The sequence below is a fragment of the Elgaria multicarinata genome, chromosome 12 (genome assembly GCF_023053635.1).
Source record: "Elgaria multicarinata webbii isolate HBS135686 ecotype San Diego chromosome 12, rElgMul1.1.pri, whole genome shotgun sequence".
NCBI classification, from domain to species: domain Eukaryota; kingdom Metazoa; phylum Chordata; class Lepidosauria; order Squamata; family Anguidae; genus Elgaria; species Elgaria multicarinata.
Window position 1 is genome coordinate 32079644 of NC_086182.1, and position 7309 is coordinate 32086952.

The following is a 7309-nucleotide window of genomic DNA, read 5'->3' on the forward strand; positions in this document are numbered from 1 at the left end:
CTTTAAACCTAAGAATTTTAAGATGCTATGATTGTTATTTTAATATTGTATTGGTTTTATATGCTCTTTTAACTAATTTTATGTATTATATTTTATTTAGTGTTGTTCCCCGCCTCGATCCAGAGGGAGAAGCGGGTAATAAAATCAATAATAATAATAATAATAATAATAATAATGCTTATCTCTCCCACAACAAGCCAGAGGAACAACCCAACAAGAAACACGTCACAGTCCAACACCTACAGCCCAGTTTGTATTACTATATATTTTGGAAATGTGAGACAGTTGGTTGCCCTATGTAAATAAGAAATCGAGTACTTTTTGTGGGAAATAGTTCAAAGCTAAAGCCATTTTCTACTTATCTCTACTATACTATCTCGTTACAGAGAGATCGAAGACCAAACAAGGCAAGAAAAATTACAGTGCTTTGGATGGAAAAGTTATAAGATATATCCTTCAAACCTTTAATTCCCCCAATCCTTACCGAAGTTTCAGTTGGCTGTGACAAATTACGAGGTTCTGTTTTGACAGGGGTCCCCATTTCAGCCCTTAGGAAGCTCTGTCAGGAAGACTGAAGCACTGCTATTTGGAAGGAGTAACAATACTGCGGCAGCAAATAACAGTCCATTTTCAGTTTTTACAAGAGATGTCTTCTCTACAACCTGCAGCAAACAACAGGAAGACAAGGGGATGCCAGGGAGAGTGTAAGAAGATTTGCTGTGTTAAACTAACAGAACATACCTACATTCTTCCACATGCCTGACAAAATTCCCCTACTTTCAAACCCTATTCTCTGGGATTTGGCATATCTGACACCAGTGATTCAAAGTAAGAAGTAATTGATAAGACTAATTAATACTGAAGACTAGATAGACTTTGAATCCAGAGATCACTGACCTGGTTTACATGTAACACCAGTTCATGGGTTGTTCAACCCATGAATTGGCAGGGCCATAAGCAGGGAATGAGCGCACTGCCTTGCATTATTATTATTATTATTAGTAGTAGTAGTAGTAGTATTTATTTATATAGCACCATCAGTGTACATGGTGCTGTACGAAGTAAAACAATAAAATAATCACGGCCTTAGCTAGACCTAAGGTTTATCCCGGGATTGTCCCGGGGTCATCCCTGTTCATGTAAATGACACACAGGATATCCCAGGAGCAGGCAGGAATGATCCCGGGATAAACCTTAGGTCTAGCTAAGGCCCATGTGTTTGTCACTTCCGCTTTGAATCAACTTTAAACAAAAACCCATGCACACCCTGTTCCTGGATTGTTTGATGTGACATCCGAACCCAGAACTCTTGCTTGTTGCAGGCTTGTTGTGTTGTGTGAACTCAATCAAAAAATACATAACACTCATGCAGCAGCTTGGCTGTCACACAATTTTGACATCAACACTCACATTTCGTGGCTAATGCACAATATTCTTACATATATATACCAATACATCTTGATATTTTCAATATGCTCCCAAGAACTCTAAATATTAAAAACGTTAAACATTTCAAAATTCAGCATAGTAAAGTTCTTAGATTTGGATAAAAACATGGAAAACAGATAACTACTAATCCAGCAGCCGCATATTGGGAAGATGTGCACCAATGCCGGTATTACTGCATTGTTGTTTCTGTGTATTGCGAGTCATTTTTGAGCGCACTTTTCTGTGGGGAAGTGGAATATAATTTAAAATCGAATCAATCTTATATCTAGAGGTCATTTTGCATGCTTATATCAATGAGGATAGATAGTGCCTTTTCCAGCTAAAATACTCTTCATTGGAAAGAACAAACATGCCCTAATTTAATGAGGGGATGAGAAGTTTGTCCCTAGTATCCTTCGCACATATACACATGGATTTGTCACCTTCCATTTAAATTTTCCAGTACCTAATGTGTTTAAGTTTTTTAGGTTGCAATCCTATGCATATTTAGATAGAAAAGAAGTCCTACAGTTCCCAGCATGCTCCAACCGGCATGGAAGTTGTAGTAGGGCTTTTTTCTGTCTAAACATGCACAGGCTTGCGCCCTTAAAGGCTTTTAACTGGAAGAGTGTGATAGCAACAAGCTGAATATGAGCCAACAGTGCGATGTGGCTGCAAGAAAGGCAAATGCTATTTTGGGCTGCATTAATAGAAGTATAGCTTCCCAATCGCGTGAGGTACCGGTTCCTCTCTATTCGGCCCTGGTTAGGCCTCATCTAGAGTATTGTGTCCAGTTCTGGGCTCCACAATTCAAGAAGGACGCAAACAAGCTGGAGCGGGTTCAGAGGAGGGCAACCAGGATGATCAGGGGTCTGGAAACAAAGCCCTATTAAAAGAGACTGAAAGAACTGGGCATGTTTAGCCTGGAGAAGAGAAGATTGAGGGGAGACATGATAGCACTCTTCAAAGACTTAAAAGGTTGTCACACAGAGGAGGGCCAGGATCTCTTCTCAATCCTCCCAGAGTGCAGGACACGGAATAACGGTCTCAAGTTAAAGGAAGCCAGATTCTGGCTGGACTTCAGGAAAAACTTCCTGACTGTTAGAGCAGTACGACAATGGGACCAGTTACTTAGGGAGGTTGTGGCCTCTCCCACACTAGAGGCCTTCAAGAGGCAGCTGGACAACCATCTGTCGGGGATGCTTTAGGGTGGATTCCTGCATTGAGCAGGGGGTTGGACTCGATGGCCTTGTAGGTCCCTTCCAACTCTGCTATTCTATGATTCTATGAAATAAAATCAGGGCACAACCCTATGCACATTTAGACAGAAAAAAAGCTCCTACAACTCCCAGCATTGCAGCACTGCTGGTTGGGAAATGCTGGGAGTTTTAGGGCTTTTATTTTTCTTTCTGTCTAAGCATGCATAGAATTGTGCCCTAAGTAATTTTGCAGGAGGACAGAAAGGGAAATGCTGGAGATATGCAGAACCTTCCAAGTGCCTCCAACCCTTGTATTGCCCTTTTTCGTAACAATTTGCAAATAACATTTCGAGTCGGTGGTGGTGGTGTGGTGCTTTATTTATATATTTTGTGTGCAGAACTGTATAATCCACGCCACCCCACCCCACCCTCTTCTTCCTGCCCTTTCCCACCAGACTTCGTGCTGTTACTGATGGGGAAAGTTGTGCTGAGAGTTGGGTGGAGTGGAAGTGTTAGCAAAAGTGACTCCATTTTGGAAATGATTGCTGTGCATGATGGGTATGCCCTATTTGTAACCTTCTGCTGTTTTTCTCTTAGCTGCATCTTCAAAGTAGCTGGAGCCAAGTTAAGCAGAACGCTCTTCAAAGGAACAGGATGTAGCCTAGTACCTTATCTGGAGCTGCTAACAAGCAAGCATTCCAAAGTTGTATTATATTAGAGACTATGTCATAGCAATTAATCAATCCAATTAGTAAAAAGCACCTAGCTCAAACCAACTCCAGCCCGCCTCTTGATGAAACAAAGAGGAGGGGGAGGAAGGGGGATACTAGCTAGAAGTATAAAAATGTTTTACTATCTGTAAACAGGGTCCGAACTGCTTTTACTGCCCTTTGCACCAAAGTTTAGGGTGACCATATGAAAAGGAGGACAGGGCTCCTGTATCTTTAACAGTTGCATAGTAAAGGGAATTTCTGCAGTTGTCATTTGTACATATGGAGAACCTGGTGAAATTTCCTCTTCATCTTCACAGTTAAAGCTGCAGGAGCTATACTAGAGTGACCATTTTAAAAGAGGACAGGGCACCTGCAGCTTTAACTGTTGTGATGAAGAGGGAATTTCACCAGGTTCTCCATATATACAAATGACACCTGCAGAAATTCCCTTTTCAATACAACTGTTAAAGATACAGGAGCCCTGTCCTCCTTTTCATATGGTCACCCTAGTTTTCATAAGGTTTTTAAAGTGTTATATCCTGCTTGGTGTAGATTGGGCCCTGGTGAAATTCCCTCTTCATCACCACAGTGAAAGCTGCAGGAGCCCTGCCCGCTTTTAAATCTGGTCACTCTAGTATAGCTCCTGCAGCTTTAATGTTGTGATGAAGGGGAAATTTCACCAGGTTCCCTATATATACAAATGACACCTGCAGAAATTCCCTTTGCAATACAACAGTTAAAGATACAGGAGCCCTGTCCTCCTTTTCATAGGGTCACCCTACCAAAGTTGCAAATTTCAATAAATCTCTTATAATCTCTTTGGAGGTCTGTGCCTTTCTACGGGATCCAACCCTTGGAAGAAAGAACAAGGCTATTTGTCTAACAGAAGCTAAGGGGTCGCTTTATTGGGGGTCGCCTGTATTTGGGGGCGCAGTGTGCTGGCTCCTCTGGGAGATGTGGGGCCATGCCTGAGGGGAGGGGGGTCACTTGAGGGGGAGAAAGGCCTACACCCCGGCGTCGTGGCTACCTTACCCACCTTCGCGAAGCAGCAGCACCTTTCAACCGGGCCCCATGCAGCCTCCCTCCCGGGAAGGTGCTCGCTCACCTCGGCCGAGCTCCGCTCCCAGGCCGCAGCTCCGCCGGCGCTTTCCCGTCGCCATGGAGACGGGCGCTGCGGCCTAGTCCCCGCCTGGCGGCCTGCGAGGGTTTCGCTCCTCTGTGAGGCGAATGTGCGTGAAGGAATTCCCCGCCTGACAGACCAGACCCTCTGGCCTATTTCCAGAAGGCGCTTTTACATTTGTTTTAAAAATATATTTTTTATTTTCTACAATACTTAAACATACACCATTACAATTAAAGAAACAACATACTACATAAATGTTGAATAACATTAATATCATATCTATATAACATAATCAAACTTAACATATAAGCACCCCACACACACCTCGGGATCTCATTCCTGATTCCAAAATCTCATACTTTCTTCTGCTGGCGGTTTCCCACTTCCCTTAGAAAACAAATATTAGGAACTGTTTCCAAGTTCCTTCAAAATCATTTGTTTTAGCTATGCCTCTTCTCAGTTTAATATTACAAGTCAATTTATCATGAATAGCTATATCCCATACTTCTTTGTACCATTCTTCAATACAATAATCCCCTTGAATCTTCCAGTTCCTAGCTACAATCAATCTTGCTGCAGTCAGCAAATTCGTTATCAATTCCTTAATTTCTTTTTTACATTTTAAATCTTCAAATAGTGACAGTAATGCAACTTTTGGTGTTCGTTCTATCTTCATTCCCACAATTTCTTCAATCTCCAAAAACACCATCTTCCACAATTTTTGTACATATTTGCATTCCCACCACATATGTAAATACATTCCTTTCCCCTACATCCTCTCCAACAATTTGCTGAGTGCTGATTATTTAACTTATTTAATCTAACCGGGGTTAGGTACCACCTCCATATAATTTTAAAGTAATTCTCTTTTATTCTTACTGACATATTTCTCAACGCTCTTTGTTTCCATAGCGCTTTTACATTTTTAATGTTGTTTTCAGCCTTTGCATTTTTATTCATTTTATGTTCCACACCTTAGGTTGGATCCAGATCTTACTTACGTCATGCTTAGACCAGTCAGGATCTACACTACGGCTTATAACGGTTTATAAGGGTTATGACAACGGTTCAGGCCCAGGACACATTACATATACAGTTTTCATACTGTTTTAAAAGTGTGATATCCTGCTTGGTGTAGATTGGCCTCTTGAAATCAATGGGACTTAAGTCAGCCCTGACTAAGGGCTCATTTACACCAAGCAAGATATTCCACTATGAAAGCAGTATTAAAAAGGCAGGAGCCACACCAAGCAGGATATAGCGGTATGAAAGCAATAGATGGCATGTGTCAATGGGCCCAAACACCAGTGCACTTCAACACCGCTATAAAGCTAAGGTGACCCTATAAAAAGGAGGACAGGGCTCCTGTATCTTTAACAGTTGCATAGAAAAGGGCATTTCAGCAGGTGTCATTTGTATATAAGGTAGGGTGACCATATGAAAAGGACAGGGCTCCTGTATCTTTAACAGTTGCATAGAAAAGGGAATTTCAGCAGGTGTCATTTGTATATATGGAGAACCTGGTGAAATTTCCTCTTCATCACAACCGTTAAAGCTGCAGGAGCTATACTAGAGCGACCAGATTTAAAAGAAGGCAGGGCACCTGCAGCTTTAACTGTTGTGAAGAAGAGGAAATTTCACCAGGTTCCCCATATATACAAACGACACCTGCTGAAGTTTCCTTTTCAATACAACTGTGAAAGATACAGGAGCCCTGTCTTCCTTTTCATATGGTCACCCTAATAAAGCAGTAGGGTGGCTCCTCCCTCGTATATACCACTTTCATAGTGGAATATTCTGCTTGGTGTAGATGACCCCTAACTTGCTCCATTGATTTCAATGGGTCTATTCCAAGCACAACTAAGGGTGCAATCCTGTGCTTGTTTAGAAAAAAAAAGTCCTGCAACTCCCCAAATTCCCCAGCCAGCATTGCTTACTGAAATTGTTTTTAGTTATTTAAATGGTATTAAATTTTGAACATCGTTTTTTTTAAGACTGAGTTGTATTATAATGTAGGGTGACCATTTGAAAAGGAGGACAGGGCTCCTGTATCTTTAACAGTTGCATAGAAAAGGGAATTTCAGCAGGTGTCATTTGTATATATGGAGAACCTGGTGAAACTCCCTCTTCATCACAACACTTAAAGGTGCAGGAGCTATACTAGAGTGACCAGATTTAAAAGAGGGCAGGGCATCTGCAGCTTTAACTGCTGTGACGAAGAGGAAATTTCCCCAAGTTCCCCGTCTATGCAAATGATACCTGCTGAAATTTCCTTTTCAATACAACTGTTAAAGATACAGGAGCCCTGTCCTCCTTTTCATATGGTCACCCTGTTAATGTATTATTTAATGTCGTGTAATCTGGTTTAAAGAGCAGGTGCTTTGAATTTGCCCAACAACACAGCACAGACACTCAGCTGGTTAGAGTCTTTGCAGCTTTGATGAGCAGTAGTGTATTTTTATTTAAATTTTAATAATTATTTCTAATTTTACAGCTCCACATATTAGCACATGCATTTTTATGCAAATCTGTGTCAGATTTTGTCCTCTAAGTAACCACCATATTGAGACCAGACCCACTTGTTAGTGCCTTAAATATTTTGACCCATCATCACAATCCAAAGCATCCCTTATTTTCTCAGCTTTTCTTGGCCCCACAAAATGGATAAAAGGCAGTGGTTGATGTAGAAAAGAGTTGCTGGGGTTCAAACTACATGGAACCACATTTTTTGATACGAGTCTAGGCCCAGATGTTTAGGAATGAGTTGCAATTACCTCACCGTAAGGTTAATGCACTTTGTATGCACTCAGAGGCCTTCTTCTCTTTATAATCTTTGTCTTCTGGGT

General features: G+C 41.4%; 1 protein-coding gene across 1 annotated transcript in view; it reads right to left on the reverse strand.

Moving 5' to 3' along the window:
- Positions 1–7309, reverse strand: part of DIXDC1 (DIX domain containing 1) — a 309778-nt gene that overhangs the window by 67315 nt on the left and 235154 nt on the right. The window lies entirely within an intron of this gene.